The sequence below is a fragment of the Peromyscus eremicus genome, chromosome 13, assembly GCF_949786415.1.
Source record: "Peromyscus eremicus chromosome 13, PerEre_H2_v1, whole genome shotgun sequence".
NCBI classification, from domain to species: domain Eukaryota; kingdom Metazoa; phylum Chordata; class Mammalia; order Rodentia; family Cricetidae; genus Peromyscus; species Peromyscus eremicus.
In genome coordinates this window covers 33,882,169-33,895,723 of record NC_081429.1, presented here as the reverse complement: position 1 = coordinate 33,895,723, position 13,555 = coordinate 33,882,169, and the positions used below count along the sequence as shown (strand labels likewise).

The 13,555-nt window shown below is 39.6% G+C and overlaps 1 non-coding gene across 1 annotated transcript; it reads right to left on the bottom strand.

The window, feature by feature from the left end:
• Positions 1–6,656: 6,656 nt before the first annotated feature.
• Positions 6,657–6,816, bottom strand: LOC131923769 (U1 spliceosomal RNA). The gene has a single exon (XR_009382699.1). It is a non-coding gene; the product is annotated as a U1 spliceosomal RNA (small nuclear RNA).
• Positions 6,817–13,555: the final 6,739 nt, after the last annotated feature.

Sequence of the window (13,555 nt, the reverse complement as noted above, 5' to 3'; positions counted from 1 at the left end):
TTTTTTAAAAAGACCAGTGAATTAAGTAAAAAAAACAATGGAAAGCATCATCAATAGACTCAAACAAGTAGAAGAAAGGATTGAAGGCAAGATTAATGAAATACTGCACCCAAACATCAATAAAGAACATAAAAATAAACAAGCATGACCACAAAGTCAAAACACTCCAGGATGAAAAACCAATCCTAAGGACTCACAGGGTATAAAACACTAAGATAAACATGAAAGAAATAAAGAATCTAGTCAATGGCATTATAGCAGAAATTCCTCCAAATCCAGAGAAATGACATCCAAATAACAAAGGAATTTAGAAGCCCAAATACACAAGACCAGAAAAGAGCTTCTCTATATGTATTATAATCAAGGAATCGAAACATACAAAAGAAAGAAACAATATTGAAATCTATAAGGAAAAATACAAACCCACCTATAAAGAGAGAAACAACAGATCTCTCACCAACCCTCAAAACCAGGAAAGTGTGAAATATTTCAAGCCCTGAAAGTAAATAATTGCCAATGGAGATAGGTTTATTCAGGAAGGCTCTTTTTTAAAACTGATGGAGAAATCAGGAAATATCAAGACAAGCACAAATTAAGGCCATTCGTGAGCCCTCAAGCCAGCACTGTAGAATTCAAGGAATATTATACACAGAAGAAGAAGAAAGTCTCAATCATAAGAGCATAAGAAAGATTAAAAATCATAACAGAAATAAACAAAGGAGAGCTAAGAAGGAATCTGTCGTGCCTAGCAGAGTTAAGCAGCAAATCCCTTATACTAATGGGGGAGAAAGTCAGGAGCAGGTGATAACCCAACCAACCAGAAAAAATTACAGGACAACTGTAGCAGGAAACAGTCTTATTAATAAAATCAAACCTAACCAAATTAACCAGAAGAAAGACAAGATCCAAATTAATAATATTAGAGATAAAAGGAAGAAGTTACTGTAGATTCCAACAAAACCGAAATGATCCTTAAGGAATACCTTAAACACTTATATTCCAAATAACTGAAAACATACTGAAGAAATGAATAAATTCCTAGAGACAAAAATGATCTACTGGTATTAAATCAAGAGGATATAGACAATATAAAGAAATTTGGGACAGCTAGATTGAAGTAGTCATTAAAAGTCTTTCAAGAAAGAAAAGCAAAAAAAAATGGAGTTTCTCACTGAATTCCATTAAAGTTGTAAAGAAGAGTAAATACCAAGCCCAGGGATGTAGCCCAGTGGGTAGAGTGCTCACTCAGCATGTACAAAGCCCTGGGTGTGATCCCCAGCACTGCACAAACCTGCTGTTAGGGCTATTGTCTTTAATTCCAGATGTTGGGAGGTGGAGGCAAAGGAATCATAAATTTAAATTCATTCTCAGCCTAGACTACACGATAAAAGCTCTGAAGTAACTAAGAATAAAAGCTATATATGACAAATCTATAGCCAGCATTACCATAAATGATTATTTTTTAAAAAACTGGAAAAACATTGGGAAAAAACTCTAAAATCTAGAATGAGTGCATTTGTTTTTAATTAGTATCTAGCGAGTAGTGAGACAACTTCAATATCACCCAATGGAAGGTGATAGACCAGAGAAAGGGCTGGGGTGCTTTCTTGGGTTCTGGAACGTCATCATGGGTGTCACTAGGGAGCCCATACTCAAAGGCAAGTCCTTAACACATTGCTGAAAAGGTGGCGAGACCTGCAAAGTAAGAGTGATGTAGAAAAATTGCACACTTTAGTCAAGGAAGAGACCCTAGTCTCTGCTGCAGCTCTATCATTGACCTTGGGCCATTCCTAACTTTGGGGTGTTTGGTCTTCTTGACTTGACAGTGAGAACCAGAGCAGGAGGTCCCTGTGGATTTTTAGACTCTGAAGTTACTGAGACATCAGGAAGCCAAAACCAAGTTATCATCTATATTTCTGGCTATGAAATAAAATGAAAGATGATCCAGACCATTCACACTGCAAAAATCCTGCACACACAGATGAGCAAGGAAACTCAAATAAAAGAGAGATTCTATGACCCTCTACCAAACATGCAGATGTTTCTTACGATGCTTTCAAATTTACTCCCAAACAAAATTATGAACAAAAATATAAAGAACTACCTTTCTCAATGTTCCAGAGAGCTCCAAGATTGTAGTTGCTAAAAATTATGTTCTTCCTTCTTTGTCTCATAATATCAACTGTACAGATAAAGGGCAGATTATACATGGGTCAAGCATATGCATTTTTTAAATTAATAAATAATATTAAGTGCTTCTTTTGTGTTTCATTATAATAAAATCTATTGTTTCATCAGTCTCATTTGAGAAGGTTTTAACCTGTCCTGGAAAACCCACTCAAACATTCCAGCAGTTCTATGAATTAAGAGGACTCAGGGGGACAGTTGCCACTGTTCCCACCCCTATCATATATACGATTCTCCATGGAAATTATTCTAATAGGTCAACAGCACTATCATTTCACCTCATCCCCCTGTGTTTCTATCCTTGCCTCAGTGGGAGCCTGGAAATAGTATATGCCCAAATATCTCAGAGAGCACGCAGAAATATGTTTTCCTATTCAGGATAAAATTTTAAGAAAGAATTTGAAAGATCTCATTGTCAAAGTTCAGGATCTAGTGAAAAAAAATGCTATTAGCTAGTATTTTGATGTAACTTTTTATTGTTCATGTTAAAAAATAAAAATGCAAATTGCTAAAGAGAGAAGACAAAGGGGTGAAGAAATATTCTTGACATATATATATATGTAAGAAATTTTTAACTTGAAAAAGTAAACTATTTTAAGAATTTAAAAATACCAAAATTGATGGAACCAGAGAGCCATTGCAGAAGTGACTCCTCCATCAGTTTTCAAGCTGTCTGGCTGGTAGGTAAAGCAAAAATACCAGGACTCTGACCACATCCAGATTGTGATGTTGCTAATAAACTATATTAGGTTATTATTTAAAAATACGCTCATCTAGATTAAAGCCTGTTAATTTTTTAATTTGGCACTGCATTCCAAGACTGAGTTCTTCTTTTTTTTTTTTTTTTTTTTTTTTTCCGAGACAGGGTTTCTCTGTGTAGCTTTGCGCCTCTCCTGGAACTCACTTGGTAGCCCAGGCTGGCCTCGAACTCACAGAGATTCGCCTGGCTCTGCCTCCCGAGTGCTGGGATTAAAGGCGTGCGCCACCACCGCCCGGCTCAAGACTGACTTCTATATAATCTTTTTCATTATAGTTACTGAAGTGCTGAAGTATGACTAAAAGGCTTCCTTTATTTTACCTGCTAGAGAGCATTCGGAAACTGGCTCAATAAGGTCAGTAGATAAATAAATCAAACACTTGATTCATATTTTTCTAAATGAATGCAACAAGCAAACTCTTGGTCAAACCATGCGATCAATTTTTCCTTAGTCTCATTCATTCATGTCTTTACTGAAAGCAAAATTTTCCTGCTTTTCATAAAAGATAGTATATGTTGCATAGGAATGTGCTAAGAAAGAAATTAAAAGCAGATTTATACATTTGTCAATAGAGCAAAAATGGGTACAGATATTTCTGTATTACTCAGGAAGGAGAAGATTCTTCCTGTTTTACTGACTTGTTTCCTTCTTAATTGCCACAGAAACCTGTGTACTGACAGCATCCCTGAGTGTCACACTGAGGCCCCCCACACACTCATGGGACTCCAGAAAAAAATGTCTTAAGGAAAAGACCTAGGTTTCCATCCTGTGATACTCCTGCAGATTCCTTGCTAGGTGACCATAGTGATCTATTTGGTCATGAGTCTGCTTTATCACCAGCCAAGCGATGGCCTGATAGTAGAAATTGTATCCCATCATTTCTCCTGATGACTAAAATCCACACAAATCCCATCCCTCTCCCTCCCCAAAGAGGCTGCCTGCCCCTCTTCTCTCTGTGTTTTTTTATGAATCACGTGTCCACATTTTTATATTAACTGATTCTAATGCATATAATTGTGTTAGAGGCTGACTAAAACATAAAGCCAAATCAATTAAGAATGTATAATATCCTACTGTAGGGAATAGCATCTTCTAAGAATTAATGTCTTTAGATTATCATAAATAAAGCATCGAGAAGGATACTTGTGCATAGATCTTTAACCGCATCTCTAATTTTTCTCTAGATTAGAACTTGTGGAAATGTTTCTATCAGATCAAGAGGTAATAAAATCATACTTACATAATTTTAATTTCTCTTCTCCCAAGAAGTTAAACACTGCATATGGCTCTTGCCTTATGCATTGCTCCTATAAAATAGCTATTTACATTCTCTGCCTATTTTTTGGTTGTCTTTAGTTTTTACCGTCTCATTAAATTGCATGTCTTATCTGTAATTTAAAAAGTGGTTTGGAGAAAGGCGGTGAACAAATGTGTCATCAGCATCATTTACTTATTTCTGTAAATTTTCCCATTGAAGCCCTTCTGAAAACATCTAAAATTTTCCATTGGTGCTGGGTAGAGAATCAGGCGAGACTCCTCAGTACCCAAAGGCAGTGCTGGGCTGCCATCTAGTATTGATGTGTGGAACTGCCCACAATATGCATTAAAAGCTTTCTTATATTTATGACATATGGAATTCTGTAAACATAAGAAGGTCACCTTATGTACCAAAGCATTGACATAAGCCCAAGGCTAATGTCAATGAATGCAAGAACCAGGGTTCCCACATGCTCCCGGCAAGGTATGCTGCATATATCCTCACATTTCACACTTGTTCACCTTGACTGAATAGAAAGAATGCTACACTGAACACCAAGGAAGGCGGGGTCCTTCTGATCTCACTGATAACAAGTGTACTGACCTTCATGTGCCCAGGACTCAGTTTCTGTACGCGAATGAGTCACAAAGGGGCACTGCCCTGTCGCTCATGCCCTCCAAGGATGCATGGCAATGGTGCACTATATTTTTTCCTGGGACCACCACAGTTGTGTCAGCCCAGTGGTTTTCCCTCCTAGCACTGCATCTTCCTCCCATCTCTTCTTCTCTCCCCTCCATACACGGAGATGGCAATCCTTTCCTGGGTGACCTGGCCACCAATCCTCAAAACTGTGGTCCAATAGAGAATTTTGGTGGAAGAAGGGTTGCAGAGTGGTGGGAATCAATGACAGTGACAATAGCCAAAGTCCCATTATCACACGACATCTGGTTCCCATAAGGACAGGGACTATTTCCAATGACTCCTCATCTTTTCAGTGTCTCCCCAGGGCCTTCCTGCTCTTTCCTATGCCTCTTCATCCTTCCTCGGGTCATAAATATGTCCCAAAGTTCAGCCTGTTATTGCTCATCTCTCCCCATCTGCTACCATAAATAGAATTACATTCGTACACATTTGAAACTTTTATGGGTTGATTTAAAAAATTTTTCAACTCCAGGGCAGAACTTGCACTTGAATCCCTATTACATGTGTTCACTCCCGTTGGAGTTGTTGACAGAATTTCCCTTCCCTGACACAATCCTACATGATGAACAAACACACAAATTTCTCCCGCTTTCTGTTTAGATGTTGATCCTGCTAGCTTTTTCCTTCCTATCAACAGGGGGCTCATTCAGGCGTGATAAAATTGAGAGGAGAGAGTTGGCTCAGTGGTGAAGAGCACTGACTGATATTCCAAAGGAATCAGGTTCAATTCTCAGGATGTCTGGTGTCCGATGATGCTGCAATTTAAAAAAAAAAAAAAAAAAAAAAAAAAAAAAAAAAAAAAAAAAAAAAAAAAAAAACGTGGTAGGACTATTGCAGTCCTATTTCTTTAATTCTTTATTCTCTGGGTCTAGATCCCCCCTACTATGCAGTACCAGCATCATTTTCCACATATGCCCTGAAAGGGCCACAGGTTAGTAAGCTGGCTGAGGCTCCATCTTTATCTGACTAACAAATTAGGCATCTTGAGCATGAGCCTCCTTGATGAAGTCCTGACTCCTAATTGGGTGTTAGACCCTTCAGTGTGATCCAGATCTTCCTCTTTTTCTTCCCTTTCAAGCTTCTTTCTTACCCTGCCCTACCAGGACTCCTGTGCCCTGGCCATTATTTTATTCCTATATCCTCAGACCATGTTTTATAAAGCCTTGCCACTTCTCCTGGGGTAGGTAAAGAAGGCACTCATGCCATCTGAGATGTTTGTTTCATTTTAATGCAAACTTTAAGCCTCATCTCATACATTAAATCTAAATCTAAGTCTTAGTAAGATCCTGGGAAATGCATATGTTCATTAAAGCAAGGAAATACTGAACACATATCTGCCCCACATTCCCTGCCTTTCTCTATCATTGAACCTATTAATTCCTTTAAATGCAATTCATTATCTAAATGGGTCTTGCTTATTTTCTTTATTCTTTGTTTTGTTTCCTCATCACATTGGAGACTGGGCTTCAGGACAGCCAAGATCTTGGCATACAGTGCCATGTTTCTTCATAGGCACCCAATCACTCAGTCATTGCTTACTAAATTAAGTTCTGTTTTTATTTTCTCTTGCTCCTTATTGGGTGCACCATAGCCCCCGATCTATCTTGTTTTCACTCCTTTTCAGGTCTTATCTATTCATCAAATCACAAATTTTTAAAACAACAACATTTCCTCAGCGTTGCAATCACACTGCATCTCTATTCTCCTAGAACCTGTAGGATCCATGTCGACACCTCAGAGATTCCTCCCATCAGAGAAGAGCATGGGTGCAGTCTCCTACCACAAATTATGCAGTTGAGTTTTCCACACTTGGAGAAATCACAGGGTCAGCACCTTCAGGGTGCAATGGATAAGCCTCTCCCTGGGAAAACCACCTTTATGACCATGGTATCTCCCCTGCCAGGTAAGGTTTTATTTTTATTTGTTTGTTTGTTTGGTTGGTTGATTTGGTTGGTTGGTTAGTTGGTTGGTTGATTAGTTGGTTGGTTGGTTGGTTGGTTGGTTTTTTTAAGACATGGTTTTCTTGTATGGCCCTGGATATCTTGGAACTAGCTCTGTAGTTGGCTGGCCTTGAACTCAGGGATTCACCTGCCTCTGCCTCCTGGGTGTTGCGATTGAAGGCATGTGCCACAATGTCTGGTTTACCTCAAAGATTTCTTGTGTGAGTATCTTGTCCATGTCTCTCCAACCAAAATATGAAGTTCAGAAAGGCAGAATTTGTAATTTTTCTATCTCCCAGAGTCTCAGGCTGGTGGATACATGCATTCATTCTTTGTAAAAAGAAACAACCTGCCTCCCCCCAAAAAAAGGGAAAAAAACTAGAAATTTGAAGTTCTAGTAACTAGTCTTTTGGCAAAATCATTTTATGAGAACCCTTTCAAAGGAATGGGTTCAAATGGTCTCATGGTAAGCTATTGTGTGCTTTCCTATTGTAATTGGATAAGTGCATAATATCTATTTATTTGTTTACTTATTTGTGTATGTTTGTGTGTATGTGCTTATATGAACACATGTGTGCCAATGCCATGGAGGACATTCTGGAGCTACAGTTACAGGAGTCACTAGATGTGAGTACTAGGAACCAAATCCAGATCCTCTAAAGAGCAGCAAGTGCTCTTAACTACTGAGCTAGCTCTCCAGGCCCATATATTTAATTTTTACAAGTTAATCCCATTAATTTTTCAAATTGCATTCTCCATTTTAATGTTATTTTATGGTCTCATCAAGATTACTTTGAAATAATCTCTTATCACAGAATGAAATTTGCATCTCATGTGATGATTGGAGATTCCATTTAATCTTATAATACTGCGTGTTACATGCCTACAAAATGATTCCGTTAGAAAGAACCAAGCATGAGGTTCTAGCTTCCACTTTGATCTGTTAAAAAGATTTTCCTAATTTTGGATTTGCATACAACTGATTTTAACAATAGTGTGATAAGACATGCCTATTTTAAGGAACCCTAATTTTTTTTCATGTCAGTTAGGACTGGAAATCCCAGGCATGAATTTCTCCATCCCTGACCATGCTCACATTCACTTATTGCTGCACACATACCAAGAGGGCTGCTTAATCAGTCCATCCATCTTGATAAAATGCCTGGGAACACCCTGAAGAATTACACAAAGCAATAGGCACAGATACAGAGGCAGCTTAGAAATCTTCCAGTACTTAGATTAAACACCCTCTTGTGCCAATTATCCAATTCTGCTATGATTCCCACCTTCTTTCCTATCTTCAGGGTGACATTCAGAATGAAGTATCCACACACTTACACAAGATCAAATAGAGAGAGCCTTTGCACTTATAAACTGGAAAAAAATAGTTGTCATGAATATTCAGTAAAATTTTCCTAAAACTGAGATACACGGCGGGCCGGAATCCTCAACAGGTGACAGGTGACAGAGACACAAGCAAATATTGAGGAAACCATCACATGGTCCGGTTTCTGACTGATCTGATTTGTAGCACAGGTGAGAACAGTCCACACCTTACTAGGGACAGCCCTGCAAAGGGAAGAATGATAAACAGTGGACTCTTTCATCTCGACTTTAAACTTGAATGAAACTCATCAAGGAAAATTGAGTCAGCCACCCAAAGACTTGAAAATCTTCCTTTCTGATCCTCTAGACTGAAACTGGATTTTGTGAAATTCTGATCCATCATGCATCTAATTAGAGCATTGCTATAATTATAAACTAGCAGTGCTGATTCAAGTTGCTTCAAGTCTGGGTTGACTATGGGTGCTTCTCTATTTCATTATCATCCACTTATTAACCAATGTTTCTTATTAAAATTCCAGAAACGTGTTAACGCTCCTTTTCTTTTCTGAGCAATATATGATGAGTACTTTCTATCAAACTCAGGGCCATAGTCTCTATGACTTTCAAAGAGGTTGTAAGATGACTCCCCAAAGCCATGGCCACTCTGCCATCAGTAGTTAAGCAACCCTCTCTCACTACCTTGCCAAGACTGGCTTCCTCACGATCCACTCATTCACTCAAGGTACTCAAATCCTTTCTTGAACTCTCTGTGATGACCTCTTATGATCTAATCTAGCTCAGCTCACTTGTCCTATTGTGTATACTTGACATACACTTTCCTGTTGGCAGTACCAGTTTTAAATCTAAGCCAGTCTGGAGAATTGAAGCTAGAGGTGAAGGCATTCACCTCCCATCTACACCTTCCATGTAGATTGCTACTCGGTAGTGTGAGAAAGATGGTCACTGTCCAATTGTCTACAGTAAGAGCAGAAGGGAAAGTGGTTCAAACACAGGAAAAGAAAAAATGGGATTTGTCTTTCTAAAGGGCAGGGACTATTTTTTAATTTACATCTGAAACATAGGTGTTTTCTGTCTGTCTGTCTGTCTGTCTGTCTGTCTCTCTCTCTCTCTCTCTCTCTCTCTCACACACACACACACACACACACACACACACACACACACACATTTGGAACAGTGACTCAGATTGGTAGGCAGGACTGTGGGGCATTCTCTTGATTAATTATTGATGTGGGAGGGCCAAGCCCAATCTGAGTAATGCCATCCATGGGCAGGTAGGTGGTCCTGGGTAGTATAAGAAAGCAAAATAAGTACAGCATTGGTAATAGGCCAGTAAGCGGTATTCCTCCATAGCCTCTGCTTCAGGTCCTGCCTCAACTTCCCTTTGTGATGGACTGCAGTCTGTAAGATGAGATCAACCCTTTCCCCTCCAGGTTGCTTTTTGGCCATGTTTTTCATAGCAACAGACTAATACAACTTTCAAAGAGTAGTAGCTGAGTATAGCAATTTGAGCTATAGGCCTTGAAGAGCCCTGGACAATCAGATTCTATTTTTTATTCTTTTTCCAAAAGATGTCATCTGACATTTACCAAAATAATTTAGACTATCATTTTAAATTGATCATAAGGTGCAGAATTCTTTATTCTAATTTATTAGTGTGTGTGTGTGTGTGTGTGTGTGTGTGTGTGTGTGTGTGTGTATACACAAACATGCCATAGCATGTGTGGGAGGTCAGAAGACAACTTTCAGGATTCAGTTCTCTCCTTCCCTCATGTCTTCTGGGAATCACACTCTGGTCTCTAGGCTTTCTTGGCAAGTGATTTACCTACTGAACCACGTCCCAGTCCATCTGGTGCACAGTCTTTAACTCCTCAGAGAACTCCTGTTGAACTGGGTCTCAGTGTTAACAAACAATTAAAAATCAAAACAGAACTTCCAAACTGGAAGATCTTAGAGACCAATTATAAGTCACAGTAAAAGGGTGGCTGATGTCAGTAGCTGCCACCACCTGCAAACCCAAATCTTGCTCAGTGAGGAGAGAGCAAGAAACACACTGAAGAGTTTTGCCCGAAAAGAGTCGAAGTCACTACCATCATGAAAGCACCCGCTTGACCTACACTTGGAGCCCAGTCTACCTGCAACAGTAAATCAGTTCCCTGCTCTGATCAATGTGATGGATGAGGAGAATCTGTTCTCTGCTTTAGACTGGGAACATCTCCTAGGGCTTGGGGGAGGCTCCATGGAGGAGAAGGTGAGAAAAGAGTAAAAAACTAGACATCTCAGTGACCAGTAGCATCCCTCTTGAATTTCATGCTAGGGGAGGATTACCAAGACTAGCAAGTCATGTGATCTGGTTTAAGGTCATTTTACATATGCACATGTATTTCTCTTTTCTCTCTGTTACTCTGAATGATCTGAAAAGATTCTAATTACTCAACTCCCATTATTCTTTGGCTTCATATACTCTCCTCTGGATTGTCTCTGCATACCCTTGGTCCTGCAGGACCCCAGTGATGATTCCTCAAGAAAGACCTTCTCCCACTCTCTGGAAAGACCTTGCCTCTGGCTCTTCTCTGACCTTGCTTGTCTTCTTCCTAATATTTTCACCATCAGACACATTAAACACCTAATTGTTGCCGTATTTCTCTAACTACAAAATAAGCTTAGAGGTCTTCATTGAAGTCCAAAGGCTCCTTCATAGAGAAGCCCAAATCAGCACCAGGAAGCAGTGAAGCGTGGGGTCGGGGTGCTCATTTGTAATCCTAGCACTTGGGAGGCTGGGGCAGTAGGATCAAGAGTTCAAGGATAGTCTGGACTACATAGTGAGTCCCATTCCTGTCTGGACAGCAAAACTGTATAACAAAACCCTGTCCTACACAAAACATAAAACAACAGCAAAGATAAGTAATTAACTAAAGTAATCAAGTTCTGAGACTCCAAGGCTAACCACCAATTGGCCTTGGTTGCTTCCAGCAATGACATGTGCCTTTTCTGATCCAGAGATGGTAGTCTGTGCTCAAATGCCTACAGATCATTAGTATACAGCAAGAAGAGGAAGAGGATCTGAAAGAATAACGGAGACAGGTCCACTCCAGAAGCCAGCTCCAGCCACCTCATAGGAACAGGGAAGAAAATGGGCAAAGACTTGATTCATCTCCCAAGGCTCTGGAGCTCCCTTTGGCCTTCAGTTCAACAGAATGCTTTCACCTTGGTGTCAATGGGAACTCCCTCTACTGCCGACCTCTAAGGCCAACACTGAGGGACAATTTCAAGGCTGCCTATGTGTGGCTCCTGACTGCAGATCACTCATCTGCATTCTTGACTCTAAAACAGTGGCTATGCAGTGCTATGTTAGAGACACTGTTATTCACAACTGGTTCTGAGGTTTATTGCAAATAAGTTGTTACTCCATAAGGACTGAAGACCAATGTTCGTAAATTGTTTTCTTGTTAACTGATTATATTGCTTTTGACAGGAACAATGTCATTATGTTATCCAACTTGCATTCTTACAGACACCCTTGAACTAGAGGGGAAAGGGATTGGGATAACATACAGCAAATTAGAAATATCCTACCTATAAAATATGTGCTGCATCCTAACATCATTTCTTATGTCTACCATGGCAGAATATAAAAAGGCTGAAAGCAGTTGGTTTAAAATTATCCCTGTAAGAGCGTGTAATGTTTTCCATTAAACTAGGACTAGCAATTTTAATTATATATAAATTTAGTCCCATTAAATAGAAAGAAATGCCTTGGCTTGAAGTCAAGTCAGAACACTTAGTCTCAACTATAAGGTCGCTGAAAAAAAAAATTCCCTAATACTTTTCCAACTTCATCTCCTATTCTAGACTTCTGATTTCCTCTAGCAGCTTACAGGTTTTACCCTTCATATTTTTATATCCAAACCTTTGCTCAAGGTATGTCTTGCTCCCAGAATCCATTGCTCCTTTCTTTACCTCTAATTTTAATCCAGGTAGACTTTGAAGGTTAAAGCCTCATTTTCATTTCAAATGTAAACCTTCCTCCACCACCATGGCCCACAGTGATTTTCTGTAGATGTTCTGGAATTATGCTTTACATCAAGTGTTTGGTGGGTGGTCTTATTGGGTACCTGTCTCATTGTGTAGTAGACAGGACACCACAGGCTAAATATGGAGTCTGAGTACTTCTGAAAAGTACAAAAGGCGGAACAATATAAATGTTGCTAGAACCTTTTATATAGCTCTTCAGCTGACCCCAGAAGTCACTTTCAACTTGATGAGACAATTCATAAATCCTAGCACTTCCTGATCTTAGATATCTGCACCTCAGCCTGCCCCAGGGAGTGTTCTTAACCTGTAAACCAGACAGACCAGAAATGTCAAGGAGTTAAGCCTCTTAAGATCAATCCTCAATCAAGGAAGGTGATAGTTAGTAGATCAATACCTCATCTCTCTCTCTTCTTAGTGGAAAAGTACCAAGATATATTCCACACGGTCCCTCAGAACATTCCTACCATCATTCAACCCTAGCTATTCACAGTGATGGTGTGTTTGGTTACTCTCTTCCCTTCTTCTGTAGAATTTACAGGATAAATGTGTCTCCAAAGTTCATATGCTCCAATGTCTACAGAAGAGAAGAAGGGTCACTGGATGACAACTAGCTGCCTCATCACAACAATTGTGTCTCCAGAATGGCACTGAAATCTGCCTACCTCAGAATCTGATGCTGGGAAACAGCATACATGCACACAAGTGAGAAGCAGGCACAGGTTCTCATGCAAATTCCTTTATTTTTCCACCGACAACTTCATGGTCACCAAGTTGGAATGAAAGAGAAACAACAGAAGACAGAATTATCAAAATCCAATTCAAGGTCTTTCCCTCCAGTCAGGTATGGGTGTCTTTTTATGTCAGTCACCCAAGAATCATACTGAAACTAGAGTCTGATGTGGCTTATGGGGGGAGGGGTGTTTGGATGGATAATGCTCAGAAGAATCATCTAGAACATTCCAAAAGGAAAAGCACTTCAGCATACCAAATAATACACTGGGTTATACCAGGTTGGAAGATAGTTTTCTGAAGGACTTGAAGATCTATGGCCATTCAACTTGGTGATATGGACCCTAGCTGAAGAACTGTTGACTTCAGTGGCTTCTAGGGGACCCATTTTCTTTAGGAGGATGGTTTCTGGTAGATTGGCTACCAATCTGGTAGATGCTCCAATGGATGGTTCCACACTTGTGGGTATGTGGGCAGCACTAATTAGATTCAAAAGTCATAAAAAATAGGTATGAAATTTAGGAGACATGGCACTGAGGATGGGGGCACCAGGAAGGTATTGGAAAAGGGAGTTGTTGGTAAATACGATCAAAAATGCATGA